The sequence below is a fragment of the Ambystoma mexicanum genome, chromosome 2p (assembly GCF_040938575.1).
Source record: "Ambystoma mexicanum isolate Mex_15411 chromosome 2p, UKY_AmexF1_1, whole genome shotgun sequence".
NCBI classification, from domain to species: Eukaryota; Metazoa; Chordata; class Amphibia; order Caudata; family Ambystomatidae; genus Ambystoma; species Ambystoma mexicanum.
The window spans coordinates 325,616,569-325,643,798 of record NC_090923.1 but is presented as its reverse complement, the minus strand read 5'-3'; positions in this window follow the sequence as shown (position 1 = coordinate 325,643,798).

Genomic DNA, 27,230 nt, shown 5'->3' with positions numbered 1-27,230 from the left:
CATTGCATGTAATCAATGGTAGTCTCATTACCTGATTCAGCTGGTATGTCCTCACCGTCCAGATGTACAGTGATGGCGCCATGCAAAAGTGTCAGTGCACATCTACCGACATGTAGTGTGACTCCAGAGAGTATGCCCTTGTGATGATCTGTGTGAAATACCTGCAAAACATGAGCAACATATGTAAGTAGAGGCACATATCATACCATCATGCATAGTTAGGTGCAACAACAATGAACACTATGAATGTCTACACAGTATTGACTATGGACTGGCCAACAGCTCATGGGAGTCCAATGTCACCGTGTAATTTGCTGTCACTTGGGCACACCCTTTGCAAGCCCATGGAAAGGGAAGCAGGAGGGGTGTGGATGTCTGCTACCCAAGCATCGAAACCAAACTCAGGACAAGCCTGCATGTGCCCAGCCACAATACAGTGTATGCCCAGGTACCCACACAAGGCAACACTCTTGCAAAATAAAAATGAAAAAGAGAAAAAATGGCCATGAAAGGGCCGGCGGGGGGGGGGGGGGGCACCTATGAGGTCCGAGGACAGGATGCACGCCACAATCCACCTGTGTGGATCATGGGAAAGGAAAACACCCCATAGGCTCGTGGCCCACACGGCTACTCTGTTGTGGGAGATGAGTCGCTATGGCTCTGCCCAGACCCTGCAGCTGACTCTGGAGGTGGGGGAGCTGCCTCAGAAGATGGTGTGACAATGGGAGGCAGCCCACGCAAAGCACGAGTTTGCTCCTCCATGGCTGCAAGCAGGCGGGTCTGGTAGTTCTGGTTCTGGGTTATTATCATGCGGAGGTCCCCATGCAGTAACTCCCGGGATGACCTGACCTCCGCACGAGTTGCCTGCATCTCGGCCGAGAGCGTCCGTGTCAGACGCTCCAGCTGCTCCTCTGTCCTTCTATGGGATGAAGCCTCAAGCTCTAACAGGGTCGACCTGAGGTGACGGAGTTCTTCCCTCAGGGCTTCCCTGTGGCGCTGGGACTCCATGGAAAGTGATTCCCCCAGAGTCGCCAGTGCCGCCCGCCTGTCCATGTTGGACGCCAACATATCCTCCCTGTGTGCCTGGCAGATGGACTCTGTAGCCTGCTCCAGTCGCTCCATCAGCCTTTCTGGGGGGACAATGGAAGTGGCCACCCTATCCATGGCCTGTGCAATCATCTCGGATGATGCTGCCTGTTGGGTGGCCATACCGTAGATGGATTGCTCCCATACGGTATTGCCAGGTGGCATACGGCCACCACGTTGACGGGCACCACACCTGCCTGGGGCAAGGCGGACTGCGCCTTGCTGTGCCGGCAAGGCCTCAGGCTGCAGGACTGCATTCCCTCTCTGATCTGCAGCCCCAGGAACAGGATCAGAGATTGGGTGGTGTGGCCCTGCATCCGTAACCACCGGAGGCTGATCTGCCGACACTGACATCCCCATTGAGGCCAATGGCCTGGCTGCAGGTGGGTCGGACAGAGGAGATTCTCTCCCAAGAACACTCACCTGCGACTGCACATAGGTGTCATCCTCCGAGTCTACACCTGAATACTGCTCGGGGGAGGAACCCCCAGAGACACCCCTCGACAGCACGGCCTGCAGCACTTGTGGGTTTTCACCCACAAACACACCACGTCCCTCACTTGTGGTAGGTCGGCCCGGGTTGCCCTCCTGGGACGGCTCCACCACCACATCCCCAGCATCAACAAGTGCTTCGTCCCCTGCAAAGACATGAAAGAGAAAAATGGAAACAGGCATTAGCACCATGGCATGCAACAAGGGCTGATGAACAACATAGGCAGTAGTCCTACGACACATGTCCTACATGACTGGGAGTCCTCCTATGCATTCACCATCACTGGGTCTGTAGGGGAGGCTCAGGGCATACTATGTACTGATTGGAGAGCAACGCCTGCTCACCTTGATGCCTAGCACTGCCATCACACATTGGGCGGTGATTGCCATGTCAAAGGCACATGCCATCACACACATGGCATGTGACATAGCCACCAAGTGAAGAGGGAGAGGAGGGCTACTTTTTTGGATTTCTACCACTCTGGTCCTGACATTGCATCGTCACATCAATTAGTATACATGTTGTACATGGATCTGCTAGTCCAAATTGGCAACGATGCACAGTGCCTTGTCTAGATCAACATAATGCAGTAAACATTGTGATTCCACCTCCCCAACACCTGTAACGGAATAAATTTGCATTCGTGAAGCACCGGTCAAGTAATGTTTGTAGGTGCAGCGGAGCACTGAGGGGTGGTGGGGCAGAAGGGGATGCCAGTCAACAATACTACTGGTGCTGGTGTCATTCATGTCACGCAAGTGCAGGGGTGGGTGGCACAATGAAGTGCAAGGGGGAGTGGCGGATGGAAGTGCTGTACAAGGTAAGTAGGACTTGACGTCAAGGGCAGATGGTGTTAGGCGCAGTCAAGTGCTGGGGGGGTGGCCTATAGGGGTACAGAGACAATCATGCTGTGCTGTGGGCTCGGAGGGGACAGGGGAGGTACACACTGCCTCTGGCTCGGCAAGGTCCTTTCAGATTTCTATGTGTCCTGCAGAGTTGTCACATGCCGCAGATATGTGCCCTTGGATTGGGGATCTCATCTTGGTGAGAAGGGTGAGGCGCTATTGCCTTTGGAGCATGTGGCAGGCCAGTTTGCCAGAGGATGGCCATGATGCAGGACATTCCCTCTCTGCCACCCGGCACCTGTGGTTTGGGTTCCCAAGATCCGAGTCATGCCAGGACTCTGCATTGGCATGGGGCTTCAGACAGGTGGTCATGACCGTGGCTAAGACATCCAGTGTACCTGACATGGAGTGGAGCATGGAGTGGGCCCTGTCAGGATGGGAGTGAGCCTAAGGGGGAGCTGGATGGGGGGGAGATTTTGGCAGCATGAGCCTCGACTGACACACACTTCATGGGTCGGAATACCAAGATGGTGTGTGACAGTGGTGAGGGTGGCTTTGCCTGTGGGGTGTTGAGGGTGAGCTGGGACGAGAGGAGAATGTGATCACTCCAGGAGAGAGGAGTGCAGAGATGGACGGAGAGGGGAAAGTCAGATGAGATCAGAGCATCAAGAGTGTGCCCTGCAGAATGAGTAGGGACAGACGGGAGTCTAGAGGGTGAGAGGGAGTTGCTGAGGTAACAGAAAGGTCACGTGGGGGCGTCAACAGGCATGCAGGTGGATGCGTACCGCACCAAGGATGAGGAATTCTGTGTCTGGGGACATGAGTGAGGAGGAGAGGTGAGGACACTCAGAAAGGAAGTAGTACATTTGACCAGTTTTCCCAGACACAGTACGCACTGTTTGGAATGTCAAGGTGTGGTGGACAGAAACCTCACACAAGCCATTCCAGAGTGGAGTAGGTCTAAGTAGGTGTGACAGTGGCAGGAATACCCTCAGGGAAGCCAAGGGCACACCCCCCCTGCACAGTAGTGGCGGGCCAAGGAGAGGGTCAGGGATGCAGACAGAGCTGGCCGTCAGACATGTTTCCATGAGACCAAGGATGTCAAGGTGCATGACCTCATGTAAGTGACAGTTATCGGAGGAATGCCTGATGCAGCCGCAGTGAAAGGAGTGTAATTGTGGAGGAGGTTGACAGCCTTGTAGGACTTACGGGGAGTGCTAGAGATCAGAGGTGCCGCATGTGTAGGAGTTGGAGTGGGAGGCGGAGAAGGTTCATGGGAGGGTGCAGGGAGGCAGTGCAGGATTGATGAGGAGAGAGGAGGGGGGACAGCAGGAGAGGTAAGGAAGTTGATGAGATGTGGGTAGCTTTTCTCAAGGAGATTGAGGTTGGCCTAAGGGCCTTGGACTGAGACGCTCCCATTACCATGCACATCATTAGTGGTATCTGAGGATTGGAAGGAGGCCAGGAGTACACCCCAACGGGTCCCACCTATGATGGTGGAAGAGGAGCAAGGAGAGAGGACAGGGACCATGTGAAGGGTCTATGGGACAGGCAAAGGCATGTATGAGCAGATGTCAGTGAGAGTTAGCTTAGAGTAGGCTCAGATGCACTGGTCAGCAATAGGGTGGGTCGCATTGGAGGGCAGGCTGCCCTCATTTGACTTTTGGCAAGCAGGTGTCGTGCGTAGGGCACGATGGTCTGAACTGTAGAAGTCATGGAAGATAGACCATGAAGAGCAGCATGTAGTGTGAGGGAATGGGGCTCGAAACCAGACGGTACCAAAGGACCCAGGAAGGAGGTGGATGTCAAGGCTACATCCACAGTATGACTGCATGTTGGTAGGCATTTATATACAGAGGACGCATTAGCATGTGGTATCATTGCATGTCAGGCATGTGAAGATGAAACTTGAATGGCTGGGGGAAAGGAGAGGAATGGTATGTAAGACATCAGATGAATAGACAGGGGAGTATGAGCAACAATGTAGTGACAAAATTACTAATCAAGGGCAACTTCCATGGTGTTGGCCCATATGTGCACTGTTGCCAGTAGGGATAGTGCTGTGGCCAGATGGTGTTGCACTGAACATACTGGATGAGGCACATGGGTGCCACTGTCAACTCTGCCACACACCCCCTTGACAGGCACCCAACATGAATGCTTCACACACACACCATGCACATGGATGATACACACATGCATGTGCACTCACCGGATGATGCCTCGTAATCAGGGAGGTCTCCCACACCTTGGAGTTGTCCCTCGGTGACGTAGGATCCAGCTACGGACTCGTGTGGTGTGAGTTCTATTTCCTGTGCTGGGGACCCACCTCCAGTCACCAAGGTTGCGGCATGACTTGAGGCCAGCTTATCCTTTGCCCTGCGCTTAAGGTCATTCCAGCGCTTCTGGCAATCACTAGCTGTGCGCCTCACTACTCCAAGGGCACTTATTCTGTCAGCAATGGTCTGCCAGTGTGCCTGGCGTCTGGCATGTGTGGTCTTGGACCCTGCAACGATGACCATTTCCCTATCATGATCTGACACATACTGAACAAGTGCATTAAGTTCGGCGTCTGTGAAGCTTGGCTTCCTTGATGGGCCGGACTGTGCAGCCGTGTCTGGGGCATCAGCCTGTGCCGGACGTGCACTCTTCCTCTTGCGCTTGGAAGGGGGTGGGGATCCAGAGTGTCCTACGCCGCTGTGAACACTAGGGGCAGGAGCCGTGGTGGACTCTGTACTGGGGGTGTGTGATTGCCCACTCAGCATGGGAGTAGGTGCAGGCATTGGGGGTAGTGGGATGGGGTCAGGCCTGATCTGAGGTGCATGAACTAGGACCGACACAGTCTTGGCAGGGTGTATGAGAGGTGGGGTGGATTGAGCCACACCCTGGCTACGGGGGCCAGCAGATGACCTATCTGGCATAGATGCGCGTGCCCTGATGACACCAATGTGCACCGGTGCACGTACAGTGGACCTGCTGACCTGGATGTCAGCGATGGAATCACCCTCGGACAGGTCTGGTGCCACAATGGCCTGGTCCGACATGGGCTGATCAGGGTTGGTATCAGCCACATGACTCTCAACTGGGGGGGGGGGAGGGGGGGGCATGGGTGTCCCTGACTGTTCCTCCAGACTGGGGGGAACAGGGGCGCCCTGCAAGTCACAACCACGTCCCCTGTTGGATCCTCCACGGCCACCACGTGTGGCTCGGCCACCTTTGCCACCCTTACGGCTTGCACGCCTCCCAACCATGGCACTGATGGTATTGTGCGTATGGGAGTGGGTGTGCACAATTGTCCTGGGCAATTGGGTGTCAAAGGGGTTGGGTACCAGATGGTATTCGTACCCTTGTGCAGTGGCAAGGCTATATGACACCCCTGGGGAAAGATGACGGGTCACGCAACGCACAGGCACCCCAAAAAAGTTAAGGAACGTGCACAATACCCCTCCTAGACCACGTGTGCTGATGGAAAACCCTGCACTACGCTGTGGCATCCAGTAACACAATGAACGTATGCGTGTCACACGCGGCCTAGATTGACCTCTGAAGGGGTAGGCTACACACGGGGCAAGCACAGATGTTAGATACGTGCGTGACTCACCGTCTGCCAGGTAAAAGAGCGTGAAAAAATAGCACTTTTGGTTGGCAACACCCCCGCCAAAAGAAGAGGTGTACGCTGTCTGAGGAGACAGGACAACTGTAGAAGGGGACACTGTTTGAGGGAACAGGCCCAGGAAAACCAGTACAAGAGGAAAAAGAGAAAAGAGCTGTCAGAGGTAACAGGGAGTACGAACTGGAAACGCCGTGAAGTAAATCGCGTGTGAAACGACAAGAAGTACCGAATTCACCGACTCGCTCGCCACGAAAAGCACGTACAAGGGAGTTGTGTTCAACACTACCTTTTATACAGGCCCACACGTACATCGTCACTTACGGCGTGTACGTGCTTGGCCCATTTTCACCAATCACACGCTTTGGCACTCCTGCGTGTAGGTATCTTTTCACCAATCACACGCTTTGTCACTCCTGCATGTGGATCCTTTTTCACCAATCACGCGCTTCGACACTCCTGCGTGTAGCTCACTTTTCACCAATCACACGCTTTGTCACTCCTGCATGTGGATCCTTTTTCACCAATCACGCGCTTCGACACTCCTGCGTGTCGCTCACTTTTCACCAATCACACGCTTTGACACTGCACGTGCAGGTAACTATTGACGCACATATGCTGGTGACGGGGTTTCGCGCGATGCGGGTTTTCGCGCGATGAGTGTGGGGTTTTCTGGTGCAAAATCACTCCCTATCAGGCTGTCCACGCGTTCTAACACGAAAGACCACGCTCCTGGCCAGGAGGCCGATTTTAAGTCCCCAAGAACCCTGAGCACGCTCCCAACTGCCATCGGCTGCTGCCTGACTGCCTGCTGGCCACGTGCCCCACAGTGCTGGTGGGTGGGGGTGGTGGGAGACATGGGTGGGGGCCTGGTGGAGGGTGCCCCTGGTGGATGGGGGTTGGGGTGGTGGGAGACATGGATGGGGGCCTGATGGCAGGTGCCCCTGCACTGCTGGGGGGTGGGGGTGGTGGGAGACATGGGTGGGGGCCTGGTGGAGGGTGCCCCGGGTGGATGGGGGTGCAGGGGGACATGATCAGGTGTGCAGGGTAGTCCACTGTTTTGTGGGCTGCCTGCAGGGGCCGGGGAGGGTGTACAGGGTACACCTGTGGGGGCCCACCCAGCCTATTCGCATGTGATAATTCCCACGCACCCCTGTGATACACGTACCCTGGCCAATCGCGTGTTGAACTTCCCGCTACCCCTGTAATACACGCACCCTGCCTGTTCGCGTGTGATGATTCCCGCGTACCCCTGTAATACACGTTCCCTGGCCTATCGCGTGTTCTACTTCACGCGTCCCCCTGTAATACACGTTCCCTGGCCCATCGCGTGTTGAACTTCCCGCTACCCCTGTAATACACGCACCCTGGCTGTTCGCGTGTGATGATTCCCGCGTACCCCTGTGATGCACGTTCCCTGGCCTATCGCTTGTTCTACTTCACGCGTCCCCCTGTAATACACGTTCCCTGGCCCTTCGCGTGTTGAACTTCCCGCTACCCCTGTAATACACGCATCCTGGCTGTTCGCGTGTGATGATTCCCGCGTACCCCTGTGATGCACGTTCCCTGGCCTATCGCGTGTTCTACTTCACGCGTCCCCCTGTAATACACGTTCCCTGGCCCATCGCGTGTTGGACTTCCCGCTACCCCTGTAATACACGCACCCTGGCTGTTCGCGTGTGATGATTCCCGCGTACCCCTGTGATTCACGTTCCCTGCCTAGTCGCGTGTAGTACTTCCCGCGTACTCCTGATTTGGAGATTGCCCGCTTTGCTTTCCTTGTTTGCCTGCCCTGTGAAGTGGTCCGGGGTTAGCGCAGCCCTTAGCGATGTTTTAGCGCTTTTGATGGCTTTTCCGTGCGCGAGGGCGTTCTTGGGGGCGTTACTGGCGCTGCTGCAGGCTCGCTGCGATTCTCTGCGCCACGGCTGTTTTGGGAGCTTGAAATCCATGAATACGCTGTGCGCGGAAATCTGTTTTAGCGCACGTGCCTGGCGCAGACTGTCGCAGGCGCACGCTGTGCGCCAGCCGCGTGCGCTACTTGTGCGCTGGATTCTATGAATTAGCCTGTAAATTCTATCAAAGGTGCACATACACAAGAAAACAAAAACACAAAAGGAGCAGTGGCTCAGGAATTCAGGGATGATCATTCAAAGAATCCCACCAAATGTCTTCAGATCAGAGAGAAATGTTAGGGGATGTATGAAACTGAAGAATTATGCAGTACTTTCAATGTATAGTTACTAACACTTAGGGCCTGATCACAAGTTGGCCGGTATCTGGGCGTTATTAACGTTGAGCATTATTTGCGTTAACGTAGGGATTAGTCATGCAGAAACTGCTGTATCACGATTCAGCGGACACGTGCACAATTTGCCAGCGTTAACGCTAATACTGCTCTACACAAATGATGCTTAAGCCCGAAATCTCAGCCTAAATGGCATTAGCGCCGCCAGCATCCCGCATTAATACAGCACGGTAATAGCGTGTGGTAATAGCGTGAAGTAAATGCGTGGGAATGGGAAACACTACAGGAGCCATTTCAGAAATCACAATCCATCATAAATCGAAGCCCTTGCTAGCCATCCAGAGCAACTGAACCAACCACTTGTCACAGGAGCATGCAAGTGGCAAGTCAGCCCAGGATCGGATCCGTAAACCTAAAGTTAGCGAGTCTAAGCTCAATGTACATGTGGAGGAGGTGATAGCCCATTATGAGGAGCTTTATGGGGCCAAAAAAAAAAAAAAGCTTAAAGCGCTGCAACTACATCAGCAAGAAGGTGTCTGCAGTCGGCCATGTCCCCAGGGATGGGGAAGACTGCAGAAAGTGCTACAACAACCTGCGGGTCTGGGCCAGAGGCATCCTAGCCCAGCAGTGGACACTAATTTTAGCAACCAAAGGAGGGTCGCTGCCACCACCACCGGAGCTCATGCCATGGGAGGAGCGGTGCAGCAGCATTATCAACATGGCAGGGATAGAGGAAGTCGGAGGAGCAGAGGCAGGCGCTGCCACCCAGGAGACCGGAGCTGAGTGACCCCCCCTAATACCAAATGTAATGTGAACAGCCCACCACACTATCCCCCAGTGTGTATATCCATGAGCCAGGCATTGTGAATGGGTGTAGTGTGTGGAAGCCACCACAGGCACCCACAGCAGCACCCATGTGCCAGTGCACCTAGGCCACCCCTGTGACCCAGAGCTGTGGAGAGGGCAGCCATGGTAAACATCCAAGTGTCATGCAACACACAGCCATGGTGTGGGCACATCAGTGCAGCCTTGCCAACTAACTGTGTAAAGCAGATGCTTACCAGACAAATGCCCATGCCAACAATCAACCCCTGCCATGCCGCCACCAAGACGCCACATTCCCAAGTGTGTGTCCCTTCCTGCACCATGCCCCATATATACCAACCCACTGCAAAATGCTTCGAGGCCAGGCCCGCGCATGTGTCCAACTGTCCTGTTCAACTCCCCCTCTGTGAGTACTGCAATGCATGCCAATACATGTGAGCGAATGTGACCTGATGCCATCTCCTATGTCCCCTACAGGCAGGCAGGCATCACCTGAGGCATCCAGGGAGGGTGAGGTAGGGTGGCAATCCCATTGAGCGCCCACACACGCCTTCACCAGCACCAGCATCCTACAGAGGGGCCGACAGGGCACACCAAGACGGAAGACCCACCCAAACATTCCACACCGAAGCACCAAGGGTCAAACAATCCAGGGTCATGCCAACAGCAATGGCCCTTCCCTCCAGAGACATGCCAAAAGCAATGGCTCAACCCTCTAGGGCCACAGCAACACTGAGGGCACAACCCAACAGATCCGACCAAGATGAGTCAGTTGAAGCGTCCCCAATATTAATAACACAGGAGGAGGGGGGAAGGCAAGCAGCGACGACCAGCAGGCAGCTGCAGCCCCCACACCTGAACACATGCAGATGGCGGAAATTAGCACACCACCGGAGAGCCATGACCACGTGGAGGTGCACAGCCCAAGACCACAGTGCTGGGCACGCTGTAATCATGCCTACACCCTGGTGGCTGATGAGGACACACCCTCATATGCTTCATCATCAGGCAGCCCCATCAGGAAGGACATCCCAACCCCTACTGGTCCTGTGGCTGTTGTGATGGTGTGACTTGATTTCATAGAGACACATCAGCTGAGGATTGAGGGCCTTGTCAGCCATGCCATAAGGGGGGCTACAAAGACCATGGCCAGGGACAATGCCTGGATGAGGATGGAGGTGGAGGCATGTACAGCATCCAGTATCCCTCACAGGGTTTGGTCAGAGGTTAAGGGAGCTATGCAAGAGGCTCTCTGCATTTGCAGAACAAATGCAGAACAAATGCAGGTAACCAACAACTTCCTCGGGCAGCAAATACAAATTCTTGCCTCCATGCATCTTCCTCCACCACCCCCACCGAGGAGTCTCAACAGGGAACCCCACGACGGAGGTCACAGCACAGGTAGCTAGCGCTCTCCAGAATACGGTGAACATGGGAAGCAGCCACGTACCCAGTGATCGGACTGTGCACTGACGGCCTGAGGGGCCATCACATGGACACATGGTTGGTTGGGGGCAGGGGGTACAGTGTGCAGGAGAGTTGATGGTGGGGGGACTGTGTTCAGGTGAGTTTGTGGTGGGGGCAAGGTGGGACTGTGTGCAGGGGAGTTGGAGGTGGGGGGACTGTGTGCAGTGTAGTTGGTGGTGGTGGTGGGGGGGGTTAGTTTCACATTTATTAAAGCCTGTTGAAAACTGACAAAATGCAAGGACAACAATGATTGTGTACGAGTGTTCTTTAATAATAGTATGCAGGTTGTGTTATGTGTTCAGTCACCGTGCTAGGAATAATGGTCAATCAGTGACTGTCTGGCCAGTCTCCCTTCCCTCACCCCATCCCTGTGTGCATCAGGCCTGGCTTGGACCACATGGCACTCGTCATCATCAGCCCCTGGGGGTTTCCTGTCTGTGTCAGGGGGTAAGGGCAAATTCCATCTGAGGCAGATGTTTGTTCAGCATTGCACATGCCAAGACAATTTTGCCTACTTTGCCCAGGGCATACATGAGGGCCCCTCCAGTGCGATCCAGGCACCTGAATTGTGCCTTCAAAAGTTCAAAAGCACGTTTAATGCAGATGCGTGTCCAGCTGTGGGCATGATGGTAGGCGTGGTCATGTGGTGTTCTAGGGTCACACCCAGGGGTCATCAGCCAGGTGAGCTGCGGGTATCCTGAGTAACCTGCATGGGATGGGACGACAACATCAGGCATTTGTACCATGCGTGGATTTGCAGATTTAGACCATTCAGCAATAAAACATTGTGTTCATTCCTGTGAGCAGCAGGGCCATGCAATGTGTGATGGGTGCCCATTCTTCCAATTTCCTGCCATGCATTATTTATTCTGTACATGCACCCTGGGTTGTTGAGATGATTGTCCTGTGGTAGCTGATGGGTTGACTGCACATGGGATGGCTACTGTGGCACTTGTGGACACGGCACTATAGGTAAGGGGATGCATTTTCCACTTGCGCTCATCATGACTAGACATTAACTCACAGTGGGGACCTATAATAGGGTGTATTTATATTCCCTTCTATTATCATGCAAGGGGCACTGGGAGCCATGTGCCCCGGATTCCACCTGCACCGCTCCTTGGATATGGTTGGGCCAGTGTCGCATGGAGTCCCACTGATGGTGCTACTGTTATGACGGCCTGATCAGGGGAGGTAGGCATTTGTCTTTTGATGTGCCTGTATCACTGGATGATGGTAAATGTTCATTGCACCAACACTTTTGTTTTACAGTTGATACATGTTTTAATGCTCTAATGGGATACTCTCTGTGTGATGTTTATGTACATGTTTACTTACTCCTCAGTATTAATTTAACACAGTACTTCAGGGAATAGGGAGTGGTATCATCTCACTTCGATTCCTATCTGGGAACCTGGGAGGACTTGCTGTTGGGTGATGGGGTGCGGATCTGCACTGCAGCACATTCCACGTGCATTCTGGCCATTGTGGTCTCATGTGTAGTTGTGTTTGCAGCAATGTGTGTTTATCACCCTGTGTGGGCCCAGGTGTGGTGGCCGTGTGCATCACCCTTGGATGCCCCCCGTTAATGGTGAAGGTGCTGTAGAGGTGCTGATGGTGCCTCCTCTTGCCATCCTCACCCACTATCTTCAGTATCCAGGTCTGTTGTCCCCTGTGCCTCTCCATGTAGGCTGGCAGTGTGCTGTTGCATTGCACCATGGAGTCATGGGTGGATCCAGGGTAGTGGGCACAGAAGTGGCTGATGTTTAGGTCAGGCCCACAGGTCATCTGCACATTCAATGAATGGATTGCTTGGAGTTCCGAAAGACTTCCTCATGGGCATAGGTCGCAACCAATGCAATATGGGTGCAGTTGATGGCTGCAATGACATTGGGCACTTGTGCATTGGCATAGAACCGTGCCTTGAGGTCATTCACCTGGGCCTGGGTGGTGGGCAGTGTCATGCGCAGGTTCACATGGCGTAGCAGGGCATCCAGCACTTGGCCCTTGACAGCACTGAATGTCGACTTGGCCATGCCATGCATCATGGAAGGGGCCTGTCCACAAGAACTGCAAGACTGCCACCAGCTTGACCAGTAGGGTCACCGCTGTGCGGTTGGCAATCCTGTTCCCAATGTCATTTTTTAATTGTGGCCAGCAGTTCAGTGATGGTCGCCCGATCCAGCCTGTACTCAGTTATTATTTGGGTGTCACTGAAGGCCCAGGGTGATAGCCTGACCATGGGGATGGGTGCACTCATTGCCGGAGCTGGTCTCCTTCTCCTCCTCCCCATCCTCATTCCACCCGCTGTGCTCCCTGTGCGCTGGCCTGGTTGTCCAGTATCTGTAGCTCCAGGTACAGCATATGCAACTGCATGTCAAAGCTCCCAGCAGAGAATGGCAGCATAGCGTTGAAAAGTGTGCTTGCGGCATGGGTGTGTCTTTTGTAGCCCTCTGGTGTTCATAGCATGGACCTTTGGATTTTTCCTGGCACCTGGGTTCATTTACCTCCAGCTGGAGGCTCGGGGTAACTCCAGCTGTATTTTCACCGGTTTTTGGGCAGTAATCCTGGGCATTGTAGTGCAGGAAATGTCAAAGAAGGATGAGATGAAATGTAACCTATGTCCTGAATTGCAGGATGTCGTCCAAAGGTTGTTGGGGGCTGGAAAATTACATGGGCTGTTTTGAGAGGTGGTGACGGATGACACTATGGAAGCAGGGAGGAGAAATCATAAAGAAATGTACTGCAATTTATAAAAACGGAGGTGGGGTACAAGGGGTTTAAAATAGGGACAAAGGTCGAAGGAGGGGTTTTCTAGCTTCCTGGCAGGAGAGAGGTGCTGCTTCTGGCTGACTGGAGGGAGAGGACTTTCCTATGTGGCTGTCTGTTGAGGTTCATCAGCTTGGTTGGAGAATGGTGTGGCTGGGAGTAGAAGCTGCAGAGGGAGTCCTTTTGTAGGTCATAATTAAAATCGAGGGCAGTGTCCTGAAAAAGGCAGGCAGTGTTGTACTTAGCTGCAAGGACGAGGTGACCAGTCTGAAAGGCAGAGAGCCCAGAAATTATTTTGGTGGGTTAGTATAAATAGGTCGACAATCAATTAGGACCCTTTTCTGAAGGGTAATTGACAGGGCAATTGGCAAGGTGTCCGAGTGGACACGGAAGGCAAAACTCCCTTAATCCTTGAAGTACCAAAGGATCAATGAAGTAACCTGAATCCAAAGAATTAATGAGGGTGTGTTCCTTCATGCAGAAGGGGTTATCATCTCATAATCTTACTACCAATCTAATGTTAGGCAATGGTAGGGGAGTAACCAAGAACTGAAATTGTACTTATATTTCATTGCCTTCATCACAAATGAATGCCAGCAAGGATTTCCCTGTTACAGTGAAAATCACATATGTTTAAAATGTAAAATGTTGCTCTTTTAAAAGAAATACCATGGACATCTGATGCTAAGATTGTGAATATTGAGAGATGTCTCAAAGTGACAATATGTGTCTGTACATATCGCTAATGGGATTCTCTCTGTATTTCCCATAATCTTTCTCCCCTCAATTTCTGTTTATTTACTAATGTGGAATTGTTCCATATGTTTATCACGTAACATGATATGATCCACTTTCTACTCATGTATATATAGCCCAGCTTTGGGAAAGACCCAGTATTAGGTTGAAACACGTGTTGGCACCAGAGCACTTGCACTATTTCAGAACACACTTTTTGGGAAATTGAATATAACAGCTTTTAAACTAACTGCAAAAATGACACTTTCTTATTGATGAGAACTAATATATTATCTAATGATAAGTAGCTCTTTGAGAGACCTACCCTGACTGATTGGTACACTTAACAAACCTGACTGCTAATTCTGATCTTAAGCTGACTACTTTTGAGAACCAAAGAAGTTTTCAGTCACTATGGACATGCGCATGAGATAAGGTGCAGCAATTTTCTTTTCCAATGTTTGTAGGGTGTGGGGAAGCTTGCATGTACCTACCATAGCAGTAGTCCAACAAGTATTGCTATTCCTAAGCGCAGTCGCACTGAGTTTACCTCACACCATTTAATAAGTGCTTCTCTTTTATGCTCAAACTATGCACCCAATGCAAAATGCTTATTTATATGAAGTGTGTTTTCTCTTATTGTCACATGTGCCTAATGCACATGCTTATTAGAAGTGCATTCATGTCTAACAAGGGAACTAGGTGGATTGTTTGTCTGTTCGTGCTGATGAGTTTGGATATAAAGTGTGTAACTGTGAAAGAGTATGGTGGTGGTTGTATTGTGTCTAGAACCTGTTCCATTTCTTGGAATGCCTGAGGCAGACATGCTGTTTAACATGGGTAACGTATGAAAAGCTATGGCAGGCATTGCCAGGCAGTTATTGCTTTCCAAGAAACGTACACACGGACAGCACATATACACAGGGACACCCACACATGTGCACAGGGAGACATGTGCACAAACAGAGTCACAAGTGAAATCGGGAAAAATTAAGACACAATGACACATGCACACTGTGGAGGGAAGGAATGTGCACAGAGCAACACACACGTATGAATAAATGATTTCTTAGTTCAAACAAGCTCTTGTGTAGTGCTGTGCCTCTCTATAGCCAAATTACATATAAGGAGCCCAAAGATAATAAGACTTTTAGCATTAATGTCTCCACTTGAACACGCCTTTGCGATAGTCAGATTCCCAAATAACTCTGCATTACAACAATATGGCTAATGTCTTGCAGTAAAGTCTTGCTTTATGATAACAACACAACTAGCTTGATTTTTCTCAAATGTGTATCTCTTAGCAGTAGCACTACTGTGCATCTGCATACTACCGTTTAATAAAGGTTCTGTGAAAACACACCATGGGCCCCATACTTCTCCATGATATTTGCCTACCTATATTGGCCTGGACTGTGTCATTTAATTGAATTAAATTGAATTTCAATTTAAGTGAATTAAATTGAAATTTTATTTCTATTGCGCTCATACACAAGTGTTTCAGAGCGCAACAAGGCAAGGGAAGGGAACAGGGGAGAACAAAACAACGAGCATACTAGGCCCAGTGACATTGAGAACGCGCAAGTGCATGGGGCAAAGAGAGGGGGAAAGTGCAAGGAAGGGGGAAAAGTAGAAAGTGTGGAGCAAAAAGAGAACATAATAATAAATAAATAAATAAATAAATAAATCAATAATAAAAGCAACAAAAGTGGTAGTGCAGCCAGCAAGTGGCAAGTGCTGAATTTATGGCAGCAAACAGGGTAGGTCAGATAAGTGCAGGAAGAAAAAAGGGGAGGCTGTATGGGTACAGATACAGACCCCAGTGCAAGGGGGGGCCTGGAGGCAGTGCGTGAGGATGGCAGGGTGAGCAGGAACTTGGGCCCCGTGTTCAGAGGGTGACCAGGTGCACTGTGCCAGGAGAGAACAGATCAGCAGGGGACGGGGGGCCAAGGCAGAAGCAAAGAGGAAGGTCTTGAGCTGCTTCAGGAACCGTAGATGGATCTCCTCAAGTTTTAGAGTGGCACGGAGGTTGTTCCAAAGGGAAGCACCAGTGGAAGACAGAGATCTACCCCCATCTCATTTCTTTGAGAAACAACTGACCCTGAGGGAGTTAGAGGTAGAGGAGCGAAGAGCTCGAGAGGGGAGGTATTTGCGGATCTGAAGGTATTTTGGACCTGGGCCCCAGAAAGCCTTGTGGGCAATGCAGAGGGTTTTGAATTTAATCCTTGCATCCACTGGGAGCCAATGGAGAGATTTCAGAGCTGGAGAGTTATGATCCCAGGGCTTAAGACCAAGGACAAGTCTTGCAGTCCTGTTTTGGATTAGTTGCAGAGGGCAGAGAGTAGAGGCAGGTAGGTTTAGAAAGAGGCATTTATAATAGTCCAACCTAGAGCGAACCAGAGCTTGGGAGACATTGAGCTTCTGGGGGGAGGAGAGGAAGGGCAGAGTACCTCTGAGAAGGTGCAGTAGGAAGTTTGACTTCTTAGAGATATCAGAGATGTGGGCGGAGAAGGAAAGTGTGGAATCAAAGATGACCCCGAGGTCCTTAGCTTCCCAGATGGGGGTAGGAGGAGGGCCAAGGTAGGCCGACCAGAGAGTGATTGGAAAGGATGGAGTAAGTGTGCCGATGAGGAGGATCTCAGTCTTGCTGGCATTCAGACAAAGATCATTGGTGCAACATCAATCTTGAATGGCACTAAGGCAATCAGAGATTAAAGAGGTAGAGGAGGTGGACGACGGCAGCCTGAAAATGTCATGCAGAATCTTGGCCCACTGAGGCAATCAATATATGCCCTAATTTGAGTTTATGTTCATATTCACACACACATATATACTGCCATTAATACCTGCACCTATGTATAGAACAGCAGACTATAGGTGAACATTGTAAAATGGCTGATTTTCCTCCTGAGCAAGGCAGTGCTCGACAAAGGAACCATGTGCCGGACTATTGGTACCAGTTCCTTTACCTTTGCAGCCTTTCATTTCACTAAAGTTTGCACTGAAGTCTACTCCTTGTTCATCACCTTGTTCCATTTCCTGTCATTGGGTAAATCACATCTAACAACACATAACATCAATTCCATGCACAACACCCAGAGGTACCATGAAGAACAGACAGTGCATCGATATATAGATGGTTTTCTATCCCTGCAAGAAATGGAAACACAAGTCAGTGTGCTCCAGAGCCTTTAAAGATCCTGCATTAAAACTATTTCAGGAAATAAAAAAGAACTATACACCCATGTTCCACATCTTAAGATCTTAAGATGTAGATTTGTACTACTGTTGCTGAACATAGTCAACTGATACACGATTAGCTCGTAACTGTTTGAATAACAGTTTAACAATACAAAGTGATGTTTGATAATCCTGATGAAGGTAAACAGGCTTGTAACACCTGTCAACTTGATTAGAATCTACAGAAATGTTTTTGTACAAATGAGTAAGACATTATATAAGAAAGGCTGTGCACAATACGATAATTGTAAAAAATAAAATAGTAAACATGATTACTTTTTAGTTCTTTAGGTTGGCACTGTCTTATAATTATATAAAATATAACTTTACTGGTTTGAAGTCGTTAAATGTGCAATACTCCCACACTGTCTCAAGATTTCTCTGCAATCCAATTTGTGTGCGGTCAATTATGATAAGATCAACTGCATATAATGCCCATGAGTATCTGAATGGTACCACCATGGTTAGACATTGTTTTGTGTTATTTCTAGCAGTGTGCAGTAGTACCTGGAGCGTTCCAAGTGCTGAATGGGATTACCAAATACATATCAGGCCCAAATAACCGGACAGATGCAAAGAATATGCAAGAAATACTACTTTTTTTTAGTTCAATAAAGTAGGGGAACCTGGCCAACAAGCAGATTGTAGCTAACACACTCAGTGCATCTCAACTAGACAATAGGCTTTATACCTCGATGTACTTCAGCTATGATGTCATCCTATTTGCAAACAGTATGGGCCTCATTCCGAGTCCGGCGGTAAGTAACAGTAATTACCGCCATGGCGTAAATACCATGTACGATGTGGTTGGAAGGCGCTATTTCCACCATATTCCGACTTAGCGTGCACGAGTATTCCGCCATGGCGGTAAACTCCCTTGCTGCATAGCGCAAAAGGTCCAGTCAAACCCCTTACCGCCATAAACCTAGACGTATTTAACACCATCGCCTTCGATGGAATCTGTAATTAGCGGAGACCGTAATTTACGCTAACCGTAAATTACGGCCACCGTTAAATACCGGAAACGGAAATAACGTCATCGCACAGGAACGGGAAGCATCACGGCGGCCATATTTAGAATCACAATCCATTGCAATCCTCTCCATATAGGACATACAGGACTCCATACAGGACTCAGATCGACCAAATATACTACAGAGAACATCATCATGCCTAAAGTTCTGAAAAAGGGCGCTGCGCGCATCCGAAAAGAAAAATTCACCCAGGATGAGTTACAGGTCCTGGTCGACACTCTTCATGAACATGCAGATATCGTATTCTGCAGCGACATGCGTAGGCCCACCATCCTCAGAAAGAAGGAGATATGGGAGTTGGTCGCACAGAGGGTGAGCGCCGTAGGGAACACCCCCCGCAGCACAACGCATTGCCGCAAACGCTGGGATGACCTCCGTCTCAGGGTGCGGGCCATCATGTCAGCAAACCGTCAGCAGGCCCTGGAGACAGGAGGAGGCCCAGGCTCACCCATTAAAATGATGCCCTGGGAGGAAACATGTGCGGAGATGATGGGCACAGAAGCCATCGAAGGTGTTGGCGAAATGGATTGCGGTGATCCCTCATCCGCTGATGCAGGTGAGTGTCATGAGTACAAACAGTACATGCATCCCTAATGTAATTCACCGCAAAGGGCCGGCCAAAGAGTCACATCATGTTTGCTTCGTAGACCCCCCCCCCCGCAACCATGTCGTAACAAGTGGGACCCAGGATGATGTCAGGTGCAAGGCTGACACCCATATTGGCCATGCCACACAGAAAGCTGGTCAATGTCACTCACCACAGTACTCCGCCAACATGATTGACCCCGCCAAAAGTATGCTTTTACCATCCAAGCCAAGTTCACTCACCGACCAAAATATCACCAAGACGCTGCTCTCCCAATGTGTTACCATAGGCTTGAAGTCATGATGACCCCCAGATCATTGATCATGCTGTCTCTCTCTTGCCCCCCACAGGTAGCGGTCATGAAAGTGAGGAGCAGGAAGGCTCCCGGCCAAGTACCTCCCGGGACAGGGGCAGGGTACAGCGCATACCTGCTGGCAGACATAAGGGCCATACTACACCACCTGCTCCAGCAACCCCCATGGAGGGTACACAACCCCCACCGCGCACCTGGAATATGGCTGCAGTTCCGCCGGAAACATGCCCCACGCTGCACCCTGAGGAATCCAGCATGTCAGGGGAGAATGCTGCCATGTGCCTCCTTAGTGTGCCAGACAGCCCCACATCCTATTCCGTGGTCAACGTGGAGGAGACCAATGTCTACAGCCCTGAGTCACCATCGTACAGCCAGGTTGCACACAGCGACTCCGGGTCGAGTGATGGCCCAGGTCTCACAGGCGAAGGGGTAACACCTGTCTCACATCAGCCCACTTCCCCTGCCGAAACACCTGAGAGGCCTGCAGGCCCAATACCAAGCCTGCCAACCACATCCCCCACATCGGCCGCAGAAGCTGTGCACTCCCAGAACCTCACGGCCATGATTGAGGAGTTTCTCTGGGACAACCGGGAATCAGGGTTGGTGCATCACAATGACCTGCAGGCTCTGGGCGAGGTCATCACTACATCCACAAACCGGCTCTGTGAGGTGCTCGGCAGGATTGCTGATGCCCTGGAGGCAGCAACCCCCAGACCTCAGCCCCAGCAGGAGGAACCACCCTCCCAGTGCTCCTCCACGCAGACCAGCCCGGTCCGCAGGTCACAACGCACAATGCGAAAATGATACCCCAGGCTCGGGGAGTGCCCATTGACTATGAAGCCACACACATGTGGCCTATGTAGTATTGATGGGACCATTGTGGGGCTGTTGTGGGGGGAGGGTGAGGGGGGTGAGGGTGTGCGTGGGATTTGGGGGGGAGGGGGGTGAGGGTGTGCGTGGGAGTTGGGGGGGAGGGGGGTGAGGGTGTGCGTGGGAGGTGGGGGGTGGAGGGGGGTGAGGGTGGAGGATTATTTGTACACGTTTTCACATGATTATACAATACACAGTTTGGTGTATCCTGGAAAACAGAGTGGACATTGATCATTGTGCATGTGTCTTTTAATGTCTCACAGTGCATGTAGTACATGTTTCCCCACACCCAGTGCCCAATGTCCTGTCATCCTCACCTCCTCAGCTGACTTGTGACTCAGAAATATTGGTCAATCAATGCTTGTCGCACGTGACGTCCCTCCTGTGCATCGGCCCTGTGATGCTGTCCTGCCATTCCTTCCTCCTCCTCCTCCTCATCTGGTGGTAGCAGACCCACGTCAGGGGGCAGTGGCACGTTCCGATGGATGCACATGTTGTGCAGCATTGCACATGCCATGGTGATCTTGGCCACCTTCTCGTGGCTGTAGATGAGGGCCCCACCTGACCGGCTGAGGCAACGAAATCGTGCCTTCAAAAGGCCGAAGGTCTGCTCTATCACCACCCGTGTACGGGTATGAGATCTATTGTAGTCCTCCTGGTGCCTGTTTTGTGGGTTGCGGACCGGGGTCATGAGCCACGGCTTCAATGGGTAGCCAGCATCACCTGCATGAGAGTGGAATGAAGATAAGTGTTCGTGCAATCATGGTGGAGAACTGTGCTAATCTGACATTGCAGCAGGTGTTCACTGGCCATGCACACATGTCCCAGGATACAGTCACCCCATTACATCGTACAATGGCGTTGACTGTCCCACCCTTATGCATCTCTCTACCCCACCCTTTACCACCCGGGTGGAGTATGCTGACAGCCTACTCACAGCCCCAATGGACTGCCATGGCCCATTCCGGTTACTCACCAAGCAGCAAGGTACGTCGTTCAGCATGTCGCTCCATGTAGCGTGGTAGTGTAGAGTTGCGCAGGACCAAGGAGTCATGAGTTGATCCGGGGTATCGGGCATTGCATTGTGTGATGGCTTTACTGGCATTACACACCATCTGGACGTTGATGGAGTGATATTGCTTGCGGTTGCGATACGGCACCTCCATGGCATGGGGAACCACCAATTCTACGTGGGTGCAGTCGATGGCACCTATGCAATTTGGCATGCCTGCAAGTGCATGGAAGGCAGCTTTGGTATCATATGTCTCCTGGGGAGTCCGGGGGAGGCATATGTAGTCCCTTCTGTGCTTGAGGAGGGCATCAAGCACTTGGTTGAGTATCCGGGAAAATATGGGCTGTGAAATGCCATGCATGTGCCCCACTGTATGCTGGTAGGTCCCTGTGGCAAGGAAGTGGAGCACAGACACTACCTTTAGTAGAGGGGGGATGGCAGTGCTGATTTCTATTAGGCTCACTATGTCGTTATGTATCAGGGCCACTATGGTGGTTATGGTGTCCCGGTCAAGCCGGTACAGGGTGTGTATCTGCTCTGGTGTGAGGTTGAAGGGGGTGGGTCTGATGGGTGGAATTGGGGGCTGACGGCGTGGTAATGGTGGCTGCACCGGTAGGGCATGCTGGGCCTGTCACTGCCTCCTTCTCCTCCTGTGTATCCTCTGTGGTGGGGGCTGTGGTTGCTGTGGTTGCTGTTGTTGATGTTGTCGTAGTTGCTGCCTTGCAAGCAGGGCCTCCAGCTCCATGAATGCTGTGAGAATTGGTATCATCTTGGTGTGGGAGGGGGTGTGGTGTGTGGGTGTGCTCCTTTTGTGCTGTGCCTGACTCTATGGACTCCACCTGTGCTGATTGGGTGCACCTGTTCCTCTTTCTGGCACTGTTCAGGGTTGTTAACACCTTCTCTGCGATGCCGGTAATTACGCCATGGCGTTAAGGTACTTTGCGCCCTTGTGGAGCCCGTTTTTACCGTGTCCGCTTTACTTGGGATCAGCACTGTTTAACGCCTTAGCGTTATTTGCGACGTGGTGTCTCGGGCGCGCGACACTGGTCCGCTATTTACGCCGTCGTACTTTACAGCGGCGGTAATTACGGTGTGATGGGTCGGAATAGTCCACGGCGGAAAAGGATGGCGGTATTACTTTACCGCCATCGTTTTTCCATTAGCGCCGGACTCGGAATGAGGCCCTATATGTTTTAGTATCATCATTGACTACCCCATATCTGGTAGGCACACCTTGAACAACCCCTAACTATGCGAAATACAGTTACTATCATAATACCAGCAGCGGATAGGCTACTGCAACAATGTATGGTCCATCATTACATCGACCCTCATGATTGGTTTGCACTCTATTCCAACCTTGGACAGTCAGGTCGTTAGCAGCGCATAAGCAACAACACCCAGGTCCAGGGGAACAACGTCAGACAACTGCCTTTTTAAGCTAACTAGTCTACCATCTGTCATCAGTTACGCCCAAAGCCAAGGGTTCTTTTCTGTAGTTGACCTTGCTGGCTGTTCTCTTCCCTGGAATTGTAAGGGAGTGAAGGTACACTGCTATCTTCATCTGGAGCTCTTATGAAAAGGCTGTGTCTTCTGGTGTTACACCACATGTGAAGAGACCATGATTTTGTCCATTCTGTCCTTTTATTTAATGCTATTTGATTCAATTATATTGGGTGTGGAAGTTCCAGTCCATGGGTTTTGAGCTATTGGTCTACGACAATGACGAACAAGGTGGTAAGAGTTAATTGGATTATACGTACCAGACCGCAACCACTTTAGATGGTAACAGATATATCAAGCATAATACAGACTAAGACTATAGAGAGAAATCAAATGATGAACGAGAACGTTCGACTAATCTGCGCCATCTAACAAGAACTGTAGCTAACAGCACTTCTAAACTCACGACAAAGGGTTAGCCCCAACAAAGGGAGGCGAAAACTCAAAACTGGTCATGGTTGGCGAGTGCGTTAGTTGGTAATTCTAGTTCATAGCATGAAGAAGAGATGATGCCTGAGCAACTAAACATTCAAAGGAAAGCCGTGTCTCTTGCATCATGGAGCACACAAGGGTTTTCCCACCTTTTCAGCCAGGGAAACCCTATATTTGAACTTTTTGAAATTATATGTCTACAAGAGAGGTGGCTGCGTGAAGTACCTCTGCTGGAAGGATTTGTGATGTTTATAAATCCAGCAGTAAAAGGAAACAAAGGTCGCCCAATGGCAGTGAAAAGAAGCAGCTCACAGTCTTCTTAGATTGACTTGCCAGGTTTATTACATGCTTCTTAGGTATCTTTACAGGCAGTCAATCAAGTTACTTTTAAGTTACATAAAGGACATTAACACTGGCAGCCCATCACCCAGGCAGAGGGCTAGCCAACTGATTAGGCTAGAACCTTCACTCAAACATTCTGACACTCAGACATCAACACTCCACGTGACATCACAACATTCCTGCTTACCCAGGCAAGCCATACACAACACATCTCCCCCCTTTACATTAGCACACCACACACACCAAACACTACACAACATGCCTCCCCTCCTTGCACTGACCCACAACATACAAAACACCACCAGACACATCGGATGACCAGGGCAAGCACACAACATGTACACTAATGCTCTACCACTCAACACATTCCTGATGCACTGGCCAGGCACACCGAGACCAACAACTAACACACTCTGGACCCTGAAAGGTGGGACGAGTCATGAATGAGCACGCAGTGCAGCCAAACACAACTGCCTGCATGCAAAATAATAAAATAGATGTGGTACATGACCACAAAATCGAAGTACATGTGTGACTCCAGCATGACCACCACCCCGGACATGCCCTCACCAAAACCAGGGGCGCTACCACCCGACACACATACCTCATTAAAAACCATGCATGACCACCATCGCAGTAACACCCCGACTGACTGCAGGCGCAACCACCAAGCAACAATAGCTATAAACCATGCATGACAATCATCACATTCACACCGCGACTGACTGGGGGCGCTACCACCCAGAAATAATAGCTATTGACCCTGCACAACCACTACCACAGTCACGCCCTCACTTAATTGGTGGCGCTACCACCATAAGCATATGTAGCTCAATCATGCATGACACTTACCACAGTCACGCCCACACTGAACTGGTGGCACTACCACCACAAACAAGCGTACGATGCTTCACCATGCACGACTCCTACCACAATCACACCCATACTATACTGGAGGCGCTACCCCCAGACACCACACTATGTGGCATTACCTCCCAAATACCCTTGTGGCATATACATCCACACCCATACTGAAAACAGGACTGAAGGCGCTACCCCCAGAAGCCACATTTGGAAGACACAACATCCTGACCTGGCATTCATATGCCATCAGCAACACCTAACTTACAGATTCGGTATAAACATCAATCAAGCTCATCAAATACAAAGGAGGCACTGCCCCACATAACCCACCTATACCATGAAGAACTGATGGGGCTACCTCCTCATCAGATTGCGCACAACACTGCACTTTTCCAGCACAACTCATGCAGCAAAATGCAAAACATTCCCCAGTTGACACCCAGTTGATACCCAGTGGCAGACCAAATAAGTTATGAACTCCAAACCCAGCTCATAATATCCAATTTCCATTGTTGCTTATGCATGTCACCAAGCTTTGGGACTGGAAACACACACTAATACCATACCATACCATACTAAAAGTCCATATTGTCATGTGACAACATAAACGCTGAAAATCCTCAAAGTAGTTAACAACGAAACATTCTGGAAACACCAACTTCCATACTCATTTTGCACCATACCATAGACTTTACTCCATACTAAAAGTCCATGTCGCATGCTGCAACCCTAAACTACAAATCCTCAACCGTGTGAAATCTAAAACCCACTCACCACATCCAAACCATACCCGTAACCATCCATACTTAAAAACACCAGATATCTGACTGAAATCCATCTATGTGCACCACAGTAAATGACACACGGATAAACACATTAGAAAAATACTCTGGGATGTCCCACATAGTTCATTTCCCTCCAATTCGTAGAACGAGCAACCATAACCATTTTACCGAAATCCAGGCTCCATGGATCTGTCCCACGCCGTAAAATCTCATTTCCTCAAATAAAATTAAAAATTAGCCGGACCTCCTCACAGCATACGGTGCCCTGAATATGCACCATCTCCTACACTGTTGCGTCTGACCCTCATGTGCATGAAACAACATTGCCTCACTGTGTAGCATCCATACTACGGTACCACTGAAACCACAGGCAGCTACAGATGTATGGCGCTCCTCCTTCCTGATGCGTTTAAACACTGGCTCACATTGGAGGCCTTGAACAACTAACGCAGCCCGGGCTTCACCACCGTAGACTTCCTGGTTATGTTGGATGATGCAAAAGAGTCCTTTACTCGAAAGTCTATGTATCCATTCATTTTGCGCCGTAATGCCATCAGCACAGAACACAGTGGGTAACAGCTCTCGACTTGCATGAGCATTCCATTCTTCCACCGACTCCCTCCGGGATCTTACTGACATCACCATTCCTCATACGACAGCAGGCCATAAAGAACTTCTCTTCCCCAAGCATCAACTAATGCAGTGAAGCACTCGTTTCAAAGCAAAACCACGGCACATTATCTTTGATTGTCCGTATAGCTATCGAAACTCCACAGAGCCCTCAATATTGGCTTCTACACTTAGACCATTCCCTACTTGCCAGGTGGTTACTGTTATGCACATAATAGCGTCTCCCAGTTGAATCCAGCTCACTCCTGCCTCTTCCTCTTGCAATCCAGACAGATCCTTCACCCTTGGGTACTTTAAATGTCCAATATACTGGGGTTCCACAACTTGGGATGGGGACTCTCTTGACTTATCCTCGCAACATTTCCACTGCTGAGTGCATATTAAGCATACACCTTGTGCTTCACCAGCGTGTAGGGCAGCTTCACCTTCTTAATATCTGGGCAAGGCTTCCCCCTCCAGCTAACGGGACACTTCCCACTCTTAGTCCCTGGGCTCAGCTCTGGTCCACTACTAAGACAGGCCATCATTCCAATTAGGGACTCTCTTCCTCCCCCTTTTGCCGCCCTTGGTGATGGGCCTTACTTGGTGTGGGGGCAGTGTTGTCCTTCTCCATCTTCCAGCACCCCCAGCAGCAGGTTCACCAGCTTTCCTTCAGTTACACACTCAGGTTCCTCTTGATAAAAAGCCAACTCATCGCCAATGAAAAGAAGCAGCTCCCAGTCTTCTTAGGTTGACTTGTCAGGATTATTACATGCTTCTTAGGTATCTTTACAGGCAGTCAATCAAGTTACTTTTAAGTTACATAAAGGACATTAACACTGGTGGCCCATCACCCAGGCAGAGGGCGAGCCAACTGTCTAGGCTAGAACCTTCACTCAAACATTCCGACACTCAGACATCAACACTTCACATGACATCACCAGATTCCTGCTTACCCAGGCAAGCCATACACAACACATCTCCCCCTTTACATTTGCACAGCACACACACCAAGCACTACACAACAGGCAGGCCTATTGATTGCCTTGAAAAAGAATATAAAATCACGAGTAATTGAAGAATTCTGTGCATCTGCTTGGATTCAAGAGCTACTGATTACAACTGACCCTAGTTTTCCTAACCAGATTAGACATTTGCTTCTCTTTAATCTTTATTGGAGTCAGTTAGGGTGATTGGATGAAAAGGTTATCTCAATGATTCTGGACATCATGGACAAGGCAAGAGATATTAGATCTGACATACAAATTGTAATCTGTGGCGACTTTAACATGCATTGGTTTTATAAAGATGCTAAATTACTAGAAAATCGCCATATTAACTCCTTAAAATAAGAGGACAGAGGATTCCTATGGAGAAAGGTGATAGCGGAAAGAAATATCTTCATGGTTAATGGCAACATGCAGGAAGACACTCCAGCGAAAGCAACATTGAGTAGAGGGAAGGAACATCAAATTCCTTTTTGCATCAGAGACAACGTTTGGTAGTTCATTAGATTTCTCAATTCGGCCAACAGACAAGAGTGACCATGAGATTCTTACAACTGT